Source organism: Miscanthus floridulus, chromosome 8 (assembly GCF_019320115.1).
Source record: "Miscanthus floridulus cultivar M001 chromosome 8, ASM1932011v1, whole genome shotgun sequence".
NCBI classification, from domain to species: domain Eukaryota; kingdom Viridiplantae; phylum Streptophyta; class Magnoliopsida; order Poales; family Poaceae; genus Miscanthus; species Miscanthus floridulus.
The window spans coordinates 154,027,446-154,038,056 of NC_089587.1; positions in this window are offsets into that span (position 1 = coordinate 154,027,446).

Sequence of the window (10,611 nt, forward strand, 5' to 3'; positions counted from 1 at the left end):
GGTGTCAGCACCGCCTCGGTGCTGCCCCTCCTCTTCCCTCCCCATTGTCCGCGCCCCTTGCCCGGCATGTCCGCAGTTGAAGGGTCGAGATGGCGACTAGAGGGGGGGTGAATAGTCTTTTCTAAAACTTAATCGCGTCGGCTAACCGATACAAATGCGGAATTAAAACTATCGGTCTAGCCAAGACTATACCCCACTATATATGTTCACTAGCACCTTGCAAAGATAACGATTATGCAACAAAGGTGCCGGGCTAGCTAGAGCTCTCCTAAACAATTCTAGGAGCAATGTTACACAAACCTATGCCACTAGTACTTTAAGCAACAAGGGAGCTCCTACACATGCTAGTAAGCAAAAGCACAAAGCTAACTAAGCTCACTAGCAATGCTCAATAACAAGGCAACCAATGCCTAATTAGAGAGCGCAAATACTTAGCTACACAAACTAAGCAATGTGACTAACAAGGTTACTAAAACCAAATTAGCCACGCAAGGGAGCTACTTCTATGCTACACAAGCAAGAAGTTAATTAGCAAGCTACGCAAGCTACGCAAGCTATCTAATTACAAGAGCAACAACACAAGCTTAATGTATATGAAAGTAAACGCAAGCTTGTGTAACGGGGATGCAAACCAACAGGAAGAATAAGGTTGACACGATGATTTTTCTCCCGAGGTTCACGTGTTTGCCAACACGCTAGTCCCCGTTGTGTCGACCGCTCACTTGGTGGTTCGGCAGCTAATTAGCATCACCCGCTAAGCCCGCACGTCGGGCGCCGCAAGAACCAACCCCTTGAGTGAGGGTAGCTCAATGACACGCTTTTACTAGAGTTGCTCTTCGCGGCTCCCGCGGGGCGAGCACAATGCCCCTCACAAGCACTTCTTCGGAGCGCCGCACAAGCTTCTTGCGCGCTTCAACGGAGACCACCACCAAGCCGTCTAGGAGGTGGCAACCTCCAAGAGTAACAAGTACTACCGGCTTGCAACTCGATCACCTAGTGCCACTCGATGCAACATCACGATGCAATCGCACTAGAATCGCTCACTCACACAATCAAATGATCACTATCAAGTATATGTGTGATGGAGGGCTCCCAAGCACTCACAGGCATGGACACTAAGTCCCTTGAGGTGCTCGCCCTCAGCCATGGCCGAAGGCCACTTCTATTTATAGCCCCAAGGGCTAAACTAGCCGTTACCCCTTCACTGGGCAACGGTCGGCCCGACCGGACGCTCCGGTCGTGTTGACCGGACGCTGGACCTCAGCGTCCGGTCGCTCGCAGACGACCACGTGTCCCGATTCCAACGGTCACTTAACCTGACCGGACGCTCCAGCTTCAACTGACCGGACGCAGAACCCCCAGCGTCCGGTCGTTTCCAGTAAGCTCCCGAGCATGACCGAACGCGTCCGGTCGAACGCGATCGGACGCAGCCAGCGTCCGGTCACATTCCAGCTACTGCTACACTCGACGTCAGTGCGACCGGACGTAGCCTGTCAGCGTCCGGTGCATTTAGATCCAGCGTCCGGTTAGTTGACCAACGCCAGCATCTTCTCCATTCTCTTCACCCTTGCTCAAGTGTGCTAACCACAAGAATTTGCATCCGGCGCAATAGAAAATAGGCATTCCATTTTTCCAAAAGCGCCGAATCCCGCCGAGCTTGTGAGGCGGGAGGGAGAGAGGGACCCAAACCCATCTCACCCCTGCAAACACCACCTCCTTTGTAAATGTGCCAACACCACCAAGTGTACACCAACATGTGTATGTGTGTTAGCATTTTCACAATCATTTCCCAAAGGATGTTAGCCACTCAACTTGCCACGCCACTCGATCCTAGCGACAATGCAAAGTTAGATCACTCGAGTGGCACTAGATGACCGATATGCAAACAAGTTTGCCCCTCTTGATAGTACGGCCATCTATCCTAAACCCGGTCATAAACTTCTCTACACACCTATGACTGGTGAAATGAAATGCCCTAGATTATACCTTTGCCTTGTGCATTCCATTCCATCTCCTTCAATGTCGATGCAACACATGCACCAACATGATCAACAATGATATGATCCACTTCATATCATCACATGATCATATTGGTTCATCGATCTTGACTCTACTTGCTCTTCACCGTTGCCATCGTCCATCGGCGCCAAGTCTTGCTCAAGCTTCACCGCCACGCGGTCCATCACTCCAAAGCCTTCGACTTGCCCTTCACGCTTGCAATCGGTCCATCAAGCCAAGTCTTGTCTTGATCTTCTCCACCTTGATCACATGACTCAATGTCATGTCTCATGTGCATTTAAGCTCCTTCATCATATGTGTGAGCTTTGCAACATCTCCAAGCCATTTTCACCTTCATGGCATATGTTGCTCACACACATGTACCTGTGGACTAATCACCTGTGTATCTCACATAAACACAATTAGTCCACCTAAGTTGTCACTCAATTACCAAAACCAAACAAGGACCTTTCAGCAGTCACCAGCGCCCCTCGGTGCTGCCCCTCCCAAGCACCTCCTCCACACGCCATGGCTCCACAGCACCCGCGCTCACGTCTCCACCCCGCCTTCCCCTGCTTGGTAGCGTACGCCTTGGTCCGGCCGCTTGCGCCCCTTTTTCCTGCATGCCCACCATATCGAGCCGCAGCGCCCCACCATGGCTGCGTGGACCTGTGCCACTCCACTTCCACCGTCGCCGTGTCCGAAGCCCGCGCAGCTCCACGCCGCCGCTCTCTGCTGCTCATTCCGAGTGTAGCACTGGCGGCTGCGCTCTTGTGGTTTTCTGTTGGCACCTACGGTGGCTTCTGACACCGGCTATTGCATGCGCTGGTGCACCCAGATTCTGCGCCACGTCTCCGTCGTGGTCCGCGCCCGTGCCCGCAGCGCTGCCCTGCTGCTCCATGGCGCCTCCTCCGTCGTCGTCCACGTTGGGCGCAACCGCCTAGCTGCCGACCGGTACTCCTTTGCTCCTCTAAATATAGAAGATGAAGAGAAGGGTACGAATCCAAGGATAAGTATTATACAGGGTTCTGATTGCTAAATACGAGACTCACGTAAATAGTGCGTTTATACTGTGAGATGATTTGAGGAAAACTCAGGGGGTCTCATCGCAAAAATGCAGCCGCCGCCCTGCCCTGGTCGTGTGGGCCGGCTTATTGGGCCACCGGCCGCATCCCCGCTTGGGCCAACCTGTTGCCGCGCGCGCCTATGGGCACTGGCCGCGCACTCACTATGCCTCGCCTGGGCCACGCACCCACGCTGGGCCAGCCTGTGGCCACCACGCTGGGCCGCTCGCGCCCGTGTGTGCCCCGCCTGTCTGGGCCACCTGCGTCCGCTGGTCCTGATCGTGCTAGGCCATGGGCTAGTTAGTTGCCGCTGGCTTTTCCATTATCTAAATGATTTTTGAATATAGGTTTCTAGTTTAACTTGTAAAATTTGCAGTAAATTATAGAAAAATCAAAAAAATGCCAAACCAGTTTTATTAAGCTTCTAAAATCATGATCTACCTAGTAGTGTATTTTATTCACATAGACTCGGTATGTTTTTAGGGTTGCTCTAATTATTTTAAAAGGCTTAATATTGTTAAAAGAATTTGTAGGAATTTTCGTGGTAAATTTGTAATGGTGTTGGATCTAAAATTTGTACAGTAGGATCCTAGCAATATTAGGTACCCACTATAATTTTTGTAGCTTCAGAATAATTAGTCTGCTAAATAGATAATGATGCCCTATCCCGAATAAAGTAAGTTGATAGAATGAAATAAAGAAACAACTGGGATTTGTATAACTAAAATATTTGTCGGGAAGTAATGCCTTATTCGACAACATGGATACGTAGACCAGCGTTAGAGCTATCTCGTTAGCTTGTGAGGCGTGATCAGATTTCTAAGTGTTTCGGTTGTTGTTGGTTATTTACATCTATGCATTTGTATCAATGCATATCATATAGGTACGATGATGGATCAACGGATCAATTGAATGATGATTGGGAATCCAAATATGGTGTAATGGTATTCTCTCTAGGAGATGATGCAATGAGCTTTCTATTCAGTTGATGGTGGATGATCTAAAGATGTAGATACTAACTTTTTAATATATATCTTACCCAGGCAAGCCCCAGTGCATAACCCCTACTTTTCTACAGTTTAAATTATATTTGTGCATTAAGTTTTAAGGAGTTGAATGAAACCCACTTGCATATATATCTTTATCCTATGAGTCTTACTAGTATGACAGGATCGTGTAGAATGCTATGCTACAGGACTCCGGTAGAAGTCGAGTGATTGCCTGTCACTCGCGAGAAATAGGAAATATATTACTGTATTATTATCACTTGGAAAATATAAATGGTGGAAAGAAAAAATGATAACCGAGCAGGGATATGGTTTGGATATTGATGGGTGTAAGAGGTTGTGTCACCGTGGACGCGGGGCATGGCTTGGTTACACTGCTTTCCCTATCCGTGTCGGTTAAGGACTGGTCGTTGCATAAGACTCTAGGTAAGTCACAGACTTATTATCCCGAGCACATACTTGGGTATGGACGCTTGGAAGACTTGTTGCTCTCTTATCGTGGATCTGGCTCTTTTCGGATCGACTGTCTAGGTGGTTTTTGGGTTAGGAGGTCCTTGCACCGTACTAAGTCTGAGACTCAGGGGCGGGGGCTTGGAGTCCTAGTTTGGACGGGGACCTGGACACCTAGGACAGGAGGGTGATGGGTTGGTCCTGCTTGTGCCTTGGGTACAAGCGGGGCATGTGTTTTCGGGGTACCCAGCTAGGGGCATTGATTCGCGAATCGCTGAGAAATCTGGTACGGCTTGTCTATGGCCTAGCACCGTAGTAAGAACTAAAGATGAAAGATGAAAGATAGAAAAAGGAAATCTGATTGCTTACCACCTGCTTGAAAGTAGCACAGATGCTTACATAGAATGGTTAGTTAATAAACCAATGCGGCTATTAATAAAAATTAAATATAAGGACGCACGCTTAGTAATGCTTCCTGCAAATGTAATAAACCCACAAGCCAGATAGCCTTACATATCCTTGGAGTCTTTTCTTTCCTCCTATCGGGTAAGTCTTGCTGAGTACAATTGAGTACTCAAAGTTTTATTCCCCCTGTTGCAAGTGACCGGTGGATGCTTGAGCTAACCCTTGTGTGTGGATACCTCCTAGTGGGCTCAACGAGGATTCCTTTACGCTGCGATCGTAGTTGTTATTTATAACTCTCACCAAATACTTTTATAAATGAAAATTTCATAATCTGTTGTCATAGTTTATATATCAATGCTTCTTCATGTCATGAATAGATATTTATTTATTTCCGCTGTAATTCTGATAACATGTTTATATTCCGTTGTAACTTAAATTGTTCATAACTCTGATAATATAATTACATTCCGCTGTTATACAATAGCTCTTATACTCTGATGTTGTATTAAAAGTGATGTAAGAAATGGTTAAGAATGTTGTAAGCTTTATTCTCTCATTTATGATCCAGATAAAAAAATATGGATTTTTGGGTTCTCTCTTGTGGTATGCCCGATGAAACCGAGTAATTTAGTATTCTCCTTCGAGTGCTTAGTGTCTAATGGAAGACAAGCACTCCTGGGAGGCATTAGATTAGGCGGTTCTGCCACACTGGGACCACCTCCGGCATTCTTGCAATGTGCCATCTCTGAAGCGAATGAGAATCACTGTCACTGACAAGAAGCAACTGCCAACTGACACTCGTGAGGCTTAGCCTCAATCCATACTCGCGGGCTTGGCCCCGAGTTTACTAACAACTGCCAAATCAACCACAAGAGCACCGTCTCGCTGCGCGATGGAATAGATAGGAAATATAAATAATCACTATATTCATCTAGAGGTGCGAAACCCTAAGAAGCAAGCAATAGATAAGAAATTGAAAGCGATGGCTTGCTACCTGATGAAATTTGAAGAACCGGCGACCGACGAGCAAAGGAGAGGATCACGGGGCACCACTAGGATCGGCAATCTTACGCCTAGGGTTAGGGTTCGATGGTGCGAAGTGGTGCGACGACCGAGGAGACACGGTGGCATAGTGGATGGTGGCACGAGTAGGACCCGTATGGTGGCGCGACATAGGTGGCTCGGGTCCTCGGGCTCCATGATGGTAGGAGCCACAGTGGCACGGGTGCGGGCGCGGCGTGGTTTAGGATGCAGGTGTGGGCGTGGGCTTGGTGAGGCAAGCGTGGGCTTAGCGGGCATGGGTGCGCGGGCTACACGACGACAAGGATACGACGGCACAAACGCGGTGGCTGCGCAACAATAGGGATGTGGTGGTGCGGTATTAGGGCAGCAGTAGCGGTGCGGTGTATGGAGATATATATGGTGGCCCCCATGTGACAGAGAAGAAAAGAAGTTTGAGATCCACTCGGATTCAACTGACCGGATGCACCTTCTAGTGATATATCATTTTTAGCAACATGATCTCTAAAAAAGTGATGGCAAATATCTATGTACTTGGTGCGAGAGTGTTGAACTAGATTATTAGCAAGCTTTACCGCGCTCTCATTGTCACACAAAAGATGTACTTTTTCTAGAACTACACCATAGTCTAGCAAAGTTTGCTTCATGTAAAGAATTTGTGCACAACAAGCACCCACGGCAATGTATTCTGCCTCGACGGTGGACAAAGCCATACTATTTTGCTTCTTGGAGGACCAAGACACTAGTGATCTACGAAGCAAATGGCACCCTCCAGATGTGCTTTTCCTATCAATTTTGCAACCGGCATAATCCGAATTAGAATAGTCAACTAGTTAGAATCTAGCTCCTTTGAGATACCAAAGACCAATGCTTGGTGTGTACTTAAGGTACCTAAGGATTCTTTTAACAGTAACCATGTGAGCCTCCTTAGGATTAGCTTGAAATCTAGCACACATACACATACTAAATATGATGTCGGGCCTAGATGCGGTCAAATATAATAAACTATCAATCATAGAACGGTAGAGAGTTTGATCAACCGATTTACCTCTCTCATCTAGATCGAGATGTCCATTAGATGGCATTGGTGCCTTGATTGGCTTACATTCATCCATATTGAACCTCTTGAGAAGATCATTGGTATACTTTTCTTGAGAGATGAAAATCCCTTCTCTCATGTGCTTGACTTGAAAACCAAGAAAAAATGTAAGCTCTCCAATCATAGACATCTCGAACTTTTTTAACATCAATTCACCAAACTCTTTGCAATAGTCTTCATTTGATGAGCCAAATATGATATCATCAACATATACTTGACAAATGAAGATTTCTCCATCAAGCTTCTTGGTGAATAGTATGGTATCGACCTTCCTAATGGTGAAGCCCTTCTCAATGAGGAAATCCCGAAGGCGCTCATACCAAGCTCTTGGGGATTGCTTAAGCCCATATAATGCCTTGGACAACCTATAAATATGATTAGGATATCTAGGGTCTTCAAACCCGGGAGGTTGATCAACATAGACTAGTTCATTTATAAAGCCATTTAAAAATGCACTTTTAACATCCATTTGATATAATTTTATTTCATGATGCGATGCATATGCAAGGAGGATATGAATGGCTTCAAGTCTTGCAGCCGGTGTAAAGGTCTCTCCAAAATCCAACCCTTCAACTTGAGAGAACCCCTTTGCACTAGTCTTGCCTTATTTCTCACAATAATGCCTTGATCATCTTGCTTGTTGTGCAACACCCACTTTATTCCAATGACTTTTGCACCTTGTGGTCGCTCTTCAAGAGTCAAAACTTCATTGTGGGTGAAGTTGTTCAACTCTTCATGCATGACATTTATCCAATCTAGATCTTGAAGAGCTTCTTCTACCTTTTTAGGCTCAATACAAGAAACAAAAGAGTGATATTCAATAAATGAAGCAAATTTTTTAGAGCGAGTCATTACACCCTTTGAAGGACTCCCTATGATAAGATCTTATGAATGTGCTTGTAGTAGAGGTGAATTTCTTCTATCAACCACTTGAGGAGGAGGTTGTGGAGCATCAACGTCTTATGCTTGTGCCACCATTTGATCATGAGAGACATGAGTATCTTTATTTTCTACTCTCTCATCTTTATCATTATCTTGTGGTACATTTGACGAAGAAGGTGGATCAATCACTTGTACATCATCTTTGGGCTTGATATCTCCAACTAGAATGTTCTTCATGGCCTCTCTCAATGGTTCATCACCTACATCATCAAGATTCTCATGTGCTCCTTAGAAGCCGTTAGATTCATCAAATTTCACATCATATGTTTCTTCAAGAAAGCTGGTGGCATGATTGAATACTCGATATGCTTTGGACTTTGATCCAATATCATAACGTCTTTGAAACTTCCCTAGGTGTTGCCGCTTCTTATAGATATAGCATTTGCAACCAAACACCCGGAAGAATGATACGTCTGGCTTCTTCCCATTGAGCAACTCATAAGGGGTCTTGCCAAGAAACTTTTGAAGAAATAGGCGATTGGATGCATAACATGCGGTGTTGATAGCTTCCGCCTATAGAGCTTTGAGTGTATTGTACTCATCAAGCATTATTCTTTGAAGTGTGATAAGTGTCTGGTTCTTTCTTTCTATTACACCGTTTTGTTGAGGAGTGTATGTTGCGGAGACCTCATGCTTGATGCCAACTTCATCACAATAAGCTTTAATATTTGTGTTATCAAATTCTTTTCCATTGTCACTTCTTATCTTTTTGAGCTTCACTTCAGATTCATTTTGTGCTCTCTTGGCAAACTTCTTGAAACATGAGGTCACTTCGGTCTTGTCATGAAGGAAGAACACCCAAGTATATCTAGAGTAGTCATCAACAATCACAAGACAATAGAGATTTCCTCCCAAGCTCTTGTAAGTTGCTGGTCCAAATAGATCCATGTGAAGGAGCTCTAGCACTCTTGTTGTTGACATGTAAGCTTTTGTAGGATGAGTATTTGCAACTTGCTTGCTGGCTTGACATGCACTACAAAGCTTGTCCTTCTCAAATTTCACATCCTTCAAACCTCTCACCAATTCATTCTTTATTAGCTTCTTGAGTGAGCGCATCCCAACATGTGCAAGCCTTCTATGCCATAGCCACCCAAGTGATATTTTGGTGAATAAACATGTCTTTAAGTTTGCATCTTTGGAGGTGAAATCTACTAGATATAGGTTGTTGTATCTACCTTGAATATAACTTGATCATCATCTTTCTTTAATACAACCACTTCTTTCTCGGTAAACAAGCATTGAAAGCCAAGATCACATAATTGACCAACGGATAGCAAGTTGAAGCTCAATGAAGCAATATATAGCACATTTAATATTGAATGGTCATTTGATATTGTAACTTTGCCCAATCCTTGAACTTTGCCCTTTGAATTGTCACCAAATGTAATTATTTTTTGACCATATACTTCTTCATCTAGTGAGGTGAACATACAAGAATCACCGGTCATATGTTGAGTACAACCACTATCAATAACCTAATAACTTTCACCGGTCTTGTAGTTCATCTACACACAAGAGATCAAGCTTGATGTTTAGGGACCCAAACTTGATGGAGGCCCTTGACTTTCTCAACTAGTGACTTTACAACCTAAATTTTCTTAGGCATATTCTTGTTGGAAGGACCTAAGAATATGACTTTTATTTTTCCACTAGAATCCTTTCTAAGCATTTAATAAGCATTGAAGGCAAAGGGTCTAGCATGCTTGGCCAAGGGTTATGGGGGTGGAGTTTGACACTCATGGGTAAAGTGACCTTCTTGTCCACATTCAATACATCTCTTTGGCTTAGGCTTTGACTTGTGTTGTTATTAATGTTGAGCTTGAGCTTTCTTTTCTTGATGTGCCAAGTACCCAATGCCACTTCTATCCATCTTTATTACGGTGTTCATGAGTAGCTCACTTTGGAGATATTGGCCTCTTGTGAACTTTCTCAAACTGGTCTTGAGATGTTCTTTCTCCAACTTGAGCTTCTTGTTTTCTTCTTTAAGTTCATCATGATTTTTCTTCACTTCTATCCATCTTTATTACGGTGTTCATGAGTAGCTCACTTTAGAGATACTGGCCTCTTGTGAACTTGCTCAAACTGGTCTTGAGATGTTCTTTCTCCAACTTGAGCTTCTTGTTTTCTTCTTTAAGTTCATCATGATTTTTCTTCATCTTGAGTCTCTTGTTCTCTTCTTTAAGCTCAACACTAGCTTTTTCGGCTGTCATATTTTGCTAAGAGTGAGTCATTCTCAAGTTCTAGCTTTTTATTTTTAGCTCTTATCTTTCTAATGATCTTAGTGTATTGGTTTAGCAACTTGATAAGATCATCATAAGAAGGTGATTCAAATTCTTCATCACTATCACTATCATCATTGCGAGCATTATCATCACCACTACTATCATCATCATTTTGTACCTTTCGTTCACCCTTGGCCATAAGGCATAGGTGTGTAGAGAATGACAGCGGTGGTGTTGATGAAGATAGTGAAGAATCAATTACAATAGCGGCCACCTTCTCGTTCTCATTCTCACTTTCATCATCGGATGAGCCGCTTGATGAATCAATATCCATGAGCCAATACCAACAATGTATGCCTTGCCATTCTTCTTCTTCTTGTGGAATTCTTTCTTGCCATCCTTCT